Source organism: Pteropus vampyrus, unplaced genomic scaffold (genome assembly GCF_000151845.1).
Source record: "Pteropus vampyrus isolate Shadow unplaced genomic scaffold, Pvam_2.0 Scaffold351, whole genome shotgun sequence".
Classification (NCBI taxonomy): Eukaryota; Metazoa; Chordata; class Mammalia; order Chiroptera; family Pteropodidae; genus Pteropus; species Pteropus vampyrus.
This window is the reverse complement of record NW_011889132.1, coordinates 1,449,205-1,459,128: the sequence shown is the minus strand read 5'-3', so window position 1 is coordinate 1,459,128 and position 9,924 is coordinate 1,449,205. Positions and strand designations below refer to the sequence as shown.

Genomic DNA, 9,924 nt, shown 5'->3' with positions numbered 1-9,924 from the left:
TTTGTGAGCTTAAATAACTATGTCATTTGGCCAAGTGAGACTCAGTTCCCTCTGACTAAAATAAAGAGGCTATTCAAGGTTATTTCTAAAGCCCCCTTCAAAAACCGATTCTATGACTTTAAACACTTTTGATTTCTACTACCAGGACCAATGCTATTTATTTCCTTCTAGGTAGAAGAAAATTGGTCTTCTTAGATGTTACTCTTAGTTTATGGTCTTTACTCATTTTGTAATTTTGATTTTGCTCATCCCTCAAGGACAGTGAAATAACACCTCTGTTCAGTGTCCCTCGATTCTTTTAGACTGAATTCAAATCTCTCTTATAGTACTCATCACATTGTACCATCACATGCATTGTTCATGTGATCTCTCTCCACCACTAGACTTGAGCTCCTTAAGGACAAAGACCGTGCTTCATTCATTCCCAGAGCCCACATTCTGTCTGGTACACAGCATGTAATGGATAAGCCACAGACAAATGGATAAACACACAAGTTACCTGTTTCTGGTTATACGGGTTGACTAAAACCTGGAGATGGAACCTCTATGATTATTTCTTGTTACCCTCTATGTTAGATTCCCAGACACCAAACAAGGATATGATTACAGGCAAAGTCCTGGCTTCAGCCTGATTCCATAGGGGACCTCTGGAGTGTTAATTATGCCTCGGAGTTTTTTTCCAAACTGTAGTCAAAAGAGCTAGGGTTTCATACTCCTATATCAGGCAGTCATTGGCTAAGATGGCAGAGGGTTGTCAACTTCAGGCACTTTCAACTCTCATCAGAGGCAAGCCACGCAGCACCGGTGGCCCAAGAGTGGCAGTTAAAGAGGGCCTAGGTGCTAGCCTTTAGATACAAAGCACAGAGAAGGAAGGGCGTGATGGCTGTGAGCACAAAGAGCTAGAACCTGAGGGGATTGGGCGGAACTTTGACAATGCCTGCTTTACCTTTTTCCTCTTCATTTGAAAAATATTATATATCCATTAAATTTAGGAAACCACTGGTATTTGATTCCATATTTTATGCTCTGAAACATTAGCTCACACTGCTCTCTTCCTTCAGTAAATTATTTTATTGTGCCTTAGTTACCACGAAGCACTCTAACTCAGTGGAAGAGGTCTTTCACATATATACAACAAAACTACTTCATTTAATTTCCCAAACCCAGAAGACTTTTTAATTCTGCCCTAACTCCTCCAAATCATTCAATGCAAGAAATGTTATTACCATTTTACTTGTGCCAAACATAATATCTGAAGCTATTTGTGTGTATGTGTATGTGTGTGTGTGTGTGTGTGTATGTGTGTGTGATCAGTCTGAAGTAGAATGCATTGCCACAAATCTTGCATCCTGGATATCATGAAGCTTGGTATAAATACATATAAAAAAGTAGCACGTGGTCTGCTTCAGTAGAACCATAGGCGGAGGTCAGAAATTCACCAAGAAATAGGGCTTTTAACTCCAAAGTTCTGGTCTGATACCAATAAAACATAAGCTTTAGGAGAGCAGAAAATTTGACTGTATATCCACAATGATATCCTCATTACCTCAAACCGTGCCTGGCACATAGTGGGTTTTCAATGCACATTTCCTGAATTGATTACAATTTTACCCACCTGAAATATTGTTCTGTGGTTTTATTTTAACTAGTTGTCAGCATGGAATGACTTCTGCATTCTCTCCTGGAAGTGGGTGAATTTCCATGGTGAGCAATTCCTCTATATACAGTTTGCAAATCATTTTGGGAACCTTCCAAATGAAAGGCACTGTATAAATATACCCTCCCACCAGCAGCCAGCCAGCTTTCCACCGGGGATGCATTTGCATCGCTTATGTACATAGTGTTTCATTTGGGGCATTGCTTTTATTTTTATGACCATAAAAGAAATATTCACAGTATGAACAATAATGTAAACTGCATTCAAGAAGATATATATTTGTATGTTTTTATGATTCAAAACTTAGAAATCTGAAAGAAAAGCAGGCATGACATTTTTCTCTCCTGTTGCTGTTTGCTTTTTCATAGCGTTCTTTATTATTTCTGAACTTTATGGTGGAATTTTGCTGAAATGTTCGAGTCTTTGTACATCATTTGAGAATATGTGGTGGTGGGTTCAAATGAATGTTGCTGGCAAAAGGCCTGAAAATGAAGGGCGCTTGATTTTGCATTTATTCATATCTGTAATAATAGTTTTGCTTTAGCGCTGCCTTTTTGTGGATGGAGTCCTCTTTAAGGAGAGAAAAAGAAAAGTAAGCAACCTTAGGTATAAAATACTTTCTAAGTAACTTAGCATGATAATGCAAACATTCACAGACGGAACAGACTTTGAAGAGACATATTTTAGCCTTTTAAACAAAAGGGGGACTGATTTCATAGAACAGTTACTGGGGAGCTAGAGTCTGAATTTTTAGCACCAGAAAATGTTTAATGAACTTCAAAATAAATTGCCAACAGAGTTAAATCAAAACCTCTATAAATTATGTATTTACTTACAGAGAATTATCTCTTACAAGATGAACTGAATTATAACTCCTTAATTTATACATTTCCATAATTAATTAGTTTAAGTGGAATGAAATATCCCACACCAGACATATTTTCCAGATATCTAGCCTTAAGGATTTCATTAAAAAGATGAGCTACTGTGAATATTCACATTAAAATGAAAAGGTTTTTTATACAACAAAACATTTAAAAAGGTACATTAAATAGAACTCTTGCTCATTTCACTTAGGAAGATGTAAAATGTGGAAAATTAAATGTGGGCTACCAATAGTTAAAGGTGAACTCATAAGAATTTGAGTTCATTTCCTGTGTTCACAATTCTCTTTCATAAATACAAAATCCACTATTTTCTCACTCTTTAGTACTAAAACAATGAAAGCGATTTTGAAACCTTAGCTATAGAACAGTAATGTTAGGAAATAGCCTGCTCAGGTTATTTGTGGCTTATAAAGTAGATGTTATTGTATTCTCCATCTCCTCAGTCAGAATATTATTACAGCTAAACTTTAATTTTACACTCTCAGTAATACCAACTTTGCTTCATTAAAATGAATGTCTTATTTAACATATCTCAACATTATTCTTTTTTATTTTCAGGAAATAAAACAGTAGTTCCTTCAACTGAGAAAAGCTAGAAGCATGCAATTGATCTGCAGCCAGTTTTTACTACAAACCCCATAATGCTTTGGATTATAGCCTACAATCCCCATACTGCAGCACCAAATTTACTGTTAACCATCCCATTACTGGAAAAGAAAAAGAACAGAATATTTGAGAACTATGTAACATACAAGGAGTCTGCTTAAATAGTAAATTATTAATTTTTGCAGTATTTGATATTTATTTGCCTTTTTCTTTATAAAAAGGAATATTTATGGATACTCACACTAATTTTTCATTCTGAATAAAATATCACCTTTCTCAAACAATGTGCCAAGGTATATACTTCCCATATCAAAGCCGTTTTTTACACCTATCATTCAGTTGTATAATTTTTTACCCCCTCTGAAGGGAGGTCAGTTTTTCAGATTTTAAAATAAAATCACAATTCATTGTTTAATGCTCCAAACATCTGCAAATGAGAATTCGATGAAGTAATTAAAATTCTTAATGAGATGCACCTTGCAGCTGCTGTTAGTCTTAATTGGCAATAATGCAGCTACATTTTGTTCTGACACATATCTTCAGAGGAGTTAGAGAATTGAACGGAGGCAAGAGAAAAATGTTCCCACACAGTTCAAGACAGTTCGCACAAAGAGGATCCCATGGCAACAAACAGCGAGGCCCACAGTTGGCTCTGTAAAATCCAGGAATAGACAATGCTTCACCTCTGATTCGAACAAACCACTTCTCTTCCTAGATCTGAAGGGAAAGCATTTTAAATCATCTCTTGCAGTAGGAATGAAATGGTCAAATGTTCACTTGTGTCTTTAACATACTTTTCAAAGCTTCTAGATACTCTTCCGCATGTAGCACACGTCAAGGTAATAATTAGAACTTGTGCTCTGTGTAGAGCAACAATGTGCCTAGCTGAAGCCTTGCAAATAGAAAACCTGATTTTTGTACCATATGGAGCTAGAGTGGACCTTGGCAAGCAATTCATTTCAACCTGTTATTTCACAGACAAAGAAACTGAGACCAAGGCAAATTCAAGTGATTCCTTCGTGTAATTACGGCTACTTAGGAATAGAAATTAGACTTAAATCTAGGATTTGAGCCTACAGTCTAGGACTTTTGCTTCCAAACTTTACTTGAAGCTGTTAAATTTGTTAGTTGTACTCCCTCCCAGTCCGCTTGAGGGCTAGTTCTTCACTTAAATGGGTCAGCTAAAGGATCGTGTTAGGTATTGAAATGTAGATCACCTGCGATGAGAAGAGACCACCCTTTCTCATTGGTGCTCAGTCTGCTCTGGATTGGAGCATGTGGGGAGGGAGAAGGGAGAAGAGAACAGCTGGCACATAGGAGGTTAATGTGGGTGTGTTCCCTCCGGGGAGAAACCATGTAAGACTTGCTACACACTTTAACCAGCTATTCCCTCAGCTTGGACTAGAAAGTTCGGTATACTTTCCTTAAAATTACAGGTTGACGTCCCTTTCCAGTCTCCCAGTCCCCATTCAGTGTCACCTTTGCCCTGAGTTTAGCTTGCATTATACCAAATATTTGCAAGTATTTCCTTCATCTTCAATTGTGTTTCACTCCCCAAATTAAATGAATATACGGTTCTCTAAGGCCAAGGCTGCTTTATCTATTTATTGTTCTATTTTTGGTTTATCCTGTTAAACTGTACATTACAAAAGCATGTGGAATATGCTGTAGAGGGTTAAGGTTTTCTAGAACGGGGGCTACAGGTGGTGTGTGGAAAAGGGTGACGAGTGGGAAGAGGGAGGGGTAGTGATTGGGAAAGTGTTTTCCAGTCCTTTAACTGGCCCACTCTGCTGTCAGAACCTAACCCTGCATTGACAGTGTAAATATTGACGCTTCCCTAGAGTCTTGCTACTCCAAGTGTGGTCCATGGACCAGCTTATTATAAATGCAGACTATCAGGCCTCACTCCAGACTAACTGAATCAGAATCTGCATTTTAACAAGACACCCAGGTGCTCAAGTTCAAGTTTGAGAATACAGAATCACATGTGAGTATTACACTATCTCAAGGTAGTATAAAGGGCAAGGATCTTAAACTGAATAAAATACCTTAACTTATTTGACCAGTGCCTACTTTGTCCCTCTCCTTCCATCACAACTCCATCTCAGAATCCTGCAGCGAACTCTATTACACAGTGGATGGAAGGAAGATCTTTTTCAATCTCCTTCTCTCTGCGCACCCCACCCTCCCAGAGAGCCTTCACAAACATCCTTCTCCCAAGTCCCGCTCACTTAGGCAAGACTCTGCTCCTCCTCAAACTGACAGAGCAGCTGCGTGGAGGATTTCTGCCTGATGGACTCACAATTTACATACCAATACAGACGGAAGCACTTTGCAAAACTGTCCTTTAGAAACAATTATCACCTTGCCTCTTGAGGTTTGCAGCCGTTCCCCCCTACCCCATCCCGCTCCCTTTGGAAATCCGGCTTAAAGTGAAACTGAGATGGGGCGGAGGACGGGGGAGAGAGAGGGAGGAAGACTGCGCGTGACAAAAAATCTGCTCTAAGGAGAGATGAAAAGGAGGTTATTATAAGCGTGTCAGTTTAGGCATCGCTCTCTGTACCTTTCTGCTTCCTAGAGAAATGGAACTGTAATTTTAAGGAGGCTAACTCAAGACTGGGAGCGTCCGTGTTTGCCGGTTCACTTTTGCCTGAAAGGACAGATTCCTGTCATTCGAGGCCTCTCCTGGTCCTTTCCAAAAGATTCCCAGGCTACCCTTCTTCCTCTTCAGTCTTCTGAAAACTAAAACTCGCAAAGCGGTGGCATTCTGTGGATTGGCTAGTACTAAAATATCCATTGGGTGGCAGTAACACTATCCTCTTTATGACTTGCTGCAAACCAGAGAATGCATTCAATCAAATGAACCGATCTTGTAGAAACACTGGAATCATTTATGCATTGCAGTTTCTCTTTCTTGTTTTTGCTTCTTCTTCCCTGGGATATTCTGAGTGGATTGTGGCTATTTATCAAGATCTTGTGCTATTCATGGTTAGCTTGTCGTTTTCGCTCAGGATTAGCATCATTCAAGGCAAAGGCAAAGCTGCTTTTTTTCCCCCCACTCTTTTTTGAAAAATCATTTTTTGGGGGCTGCTGAAGAGAGCTAGGACCCAGGAGACACCTTCCCAAACAGCAGGGGTTGTGTGCTTTCACATAGCAGTACTGTACAAGGAAAACCCCGTTGGATCTGTTATTGCGGGATACTTGTGAAATATACATAGGATTCTTTCTTATGGCTGCATCCCGGATCTGGAAATTTTACTTGGGGACTAAGAGGATCTGAAAGGCTACATGATACGGAAGATTTGCAAGCAAGACTCCGATTCTTGTCATAGAGCTCACAGACTTCCTCACTTACTGGCCTTTTTCCTTCCTTCTTTTTTTTTTCTTTAAATTTCTTCCCTCTTTTTCTGCTCTCTCCTCTCTCAGTCTCTCCTTTTTCTATCTGCCTCTTCTTTTTTTCCTAGTTTTCATTTTTTCCCTGCTCTGTACCTGGATTGTATCTTCACCAAACAATCGGGCACTTTGAGAACTAACTGGAGGCAGTCTTGTAGGGAAGAGCTGTATGGAATTATCTGCTTTTATGGTGAACTTGGCATTTGTGAATGGGTATCTTGTTCACGATATTAATTGCTAGCAAAAACAAGAAAAAGAACACAGGAGTAAAACGTGGATTTTTCTGAATACGCATTGTGATGACCAGCAATTACCTTACCGACTGATATCCAGAGGAGAATAATTTACAAGACTGTTGACGGTAAGGTCATTTTATATATGCAAACCCCTCAGTGGCGTGAGCAAACTTGGGCGTTTGTAATGGGAATGGGTGACTTGGGTGATTGCTGCATCGCATTGATGGCTGTGATGTGGCCGTTATTGGCACTGAATGGAATAACTGCAGTTGGGTGTGTTAGTGTGTGTGCGTGTGTGTATGTGTGTGTGTGTGTATGTGTGTGTCTGTGGGTCTGTATTCTGAGTGTAATTGAAAATAAATCAAAGCAATGCTCCCCCCCTCCAATTATTTTGATGTGGAAGAGTGTCTCGAATTAATTCTGGGTAGTCACTCTTTTGTTTGGATGCAACATTTGTGGCTCCTGTGTTCTGGAAGAGGTAGCAGCAGTGAAAGGAACACTTACTGAAGAGCCCTATTTAAAATGAAACGAGCTACTCTTTATTCATTAAAAGAAATATATTTTAAACTCAGTGCAGCATTCTGCTGCATTTCACAGCCGCAATGGGACCAGGGACATCCCACTTGTCAAGTTCTTAAACTTTAAGATGATAATCATTGTTAATTGTTCTCTAGGTTGTGATTATTGGAGATTATTAGGTACCCTGGGCTACTTTTTTATCCACTGGATTATCATTCAGTATAAAAAAGAAAAGAAAAGAAAAAGCTGAAAATGACCAAAAAAGAAAAAAATAGTGCAATATTATTTTAAATGTCACCATAATGATTTCTTTTTCAAGTTCAATTGCCCCATAATTATTTACCCAATACCCTAAATAGCTGAAGCTGTGACCCACGTGCAGGAGAGTCGAAGGTCTGGAACCAGAGAGCATCCTTTTATTGCAATGCAGCCAGCTTTGGAAATGCAGGCAATTACACACTTCCCTTAACCTTAAGTTGAGGATGCCTCTTATCTGCTACATCTGTTTTACCCTTTCGGTAAAAAGTTAGAGACTGGAGCACGAAGGATGCTTCAACGTATTCTGCCTGGGAAATGGGATAAAAAAAATCAATATTGATGACGTGGTTCAGTGCACCGTACTGCAATGCTAAAGTCCCATATTCAGTACCTATGATGAGAGAATGGAGCATTTACATGTGTTATAAATCTCACCTGGTAGATTGATCTGAAGGGGAGGGGGAGAAGATATGTGGATATGTAGGAAGATGGATGGAAGTCGTGCATAATCGGTGATTATGTAACTTCATTACATCAGTGAGCTTCAGTCAACGATAGTGAGATGAAATGATTGTATAGAGAGAGCCTCCATCACCCTGTTAACTTTTGAAGGCTTGTAACAGCTAACAGAGGAGGAGGGCAGACAGAGATTAGCTCCAAGGGTCCTGTGAACCCTGATCTCTGTGGGAAATTTAGTCTGAGTTTTCTTATAGTGAGTTTCTGAGGGACAGCCGATCCATGTAAGCTTTACGGCTGGACAGGAGCAATTTTAGCCACACCCGTGGAGAGTCAAAATGAGTCCGCAATGTTTCACAAGTGCCCCATTGAGTAACTGGGGCCAATGATACCAGCCAAGGTCATAGTTCTGTACCCTATGATTGAAATATGTGACCCCAACTGAGTAGAAAGTTAAATCCATTGAAATGAGGACTGTGAACTGAAAGACTATTTGGGGTCCTCTCTTGCATTTTTCCTGCTAGAGCTTGATGCAGATTTCAGTCTGGTGGTTCCCTCAATAAAAATGATTGCCTCCACAGTGTGTCAGAAATGAGTGTTTGCTACCTTTATCTTTGCCTTGACAACCCGTTTCTGGGCCATTTTAACCCTCTGGGAAAAGAGAAGTAAAAACCTTCAAAGGTAATGATATCTTGTTAAGTTAAAAAACAAATGGCAATGAATTCATTATTAAAACAAATCCCAGAAATAAGGAGCAATCTATTTTCAAGTTTTACTTATTGAATGGCTTAAAGGACATGTTGCAGCCGCCTGTGACTTTTACCATGAGATGAGATAAATGTACTGTGCTCGCTGTACAGAGGAGGGGATGGGATGCTGCAGAATAAAATGTCATTTTCCATGGTCTTTTATTTGGAGCTGTCTGTGAGTTTCTTTAAAAGAAGATACTCATCAGCTCCTTTGGCCTTCTATGGTTTTAGGTTCTGTTTTCCCTTCAATAGATTACATACCCCCTCAAAAAGAAACTCTGATAAAATCTTCACCTTATTGAATTAAATCATTTTCTCTTTTCACTTAGTTGTGTTATTTTCTACTTCCCTTTACATTTATTTTACAAAAAAAGGCGAAATGACTTTTCTAACATGGAGATGAGATGATTCTTTCGGTGTTTTTTCCCTATGGAGTCAGACGCAAGATCTAGACATCCACTAAGTAACTTTGAAAAGATCTGCTCACCCCCAAGTCAGAATGGTGGAATGGTGGAAAGAAATCTTGAACTCTGATATTTGAGATGACTTTCTTATTTCTGTAGGACATGCCCCAAATGTTGATATATTGTTCCAATGGATTTGGAGGTTTGATGTTCAGATTGTGTAGGAAATTGGATGCGAAGTTAACTCCTGATTCCTTCCTTCAGGGGTCAGGGTAACACTGCAGCTGCTTCTATGCTGTTAGTCTCCAACTATGTGCAGAAATATAGCCTGCAATGATTTTGCCTGTACTCCTAATTTTAATATTTTATAAATGACTTCCTCAGTTGTTTACTGACATAAGCCACACATATGTTACCGAAATGGCATATCCTACAGGCTTTATAAGCTCTGTAGTGGATGGAAATAATACTAGAAAGGAAAAGAGGTCTCTAAAAAAGGACATTGCCTGTGAAATATACATACACATGTCATTGCTATCCTTTTACTTGAAGACTGCAAATAGATTCACGTTAGGAAAGATAGTTTCAATGATTTTAATGGCACTTTATAACCTGTTACTTTCTTTTGGAAGAGGATTATGTAACTGAGCCACATTATGGCATTTTTCTTAAGTATCCTACAAATCAATAATAAAAAGCTTTGCTTAATAGAAAAGCATTTAAACATGAAGGCAGTGAATAATTTAAACTATAATATCT

The 9,924-nt window shown here is 38.9% G+C and overlaps 1 protein-coding gene across 1 annotated transcript in view; it reads left to right on the top strand.

Moving 5' to 3' along the window:
- Nucleotides 1–6,005: 6,005 nt before the first annotated feature.
- Nucleotides 6,006–9,924, top strand: part of IL1RAPL1 (interleukin 1 receptor accessory protein like 1) — a 1,273,836-nt gene continuing 1,269,917 nt past the window's right edge. The window contains exon 1 of the mRNA XM_011378990.1: nucleotides 6,006–6,904. The gene's annotated coding sequence lies outside the window, so the exon portion shown is untranslated. The remainder of the gene's footprint in view (nucleotides 6,905–9,924) is intronic.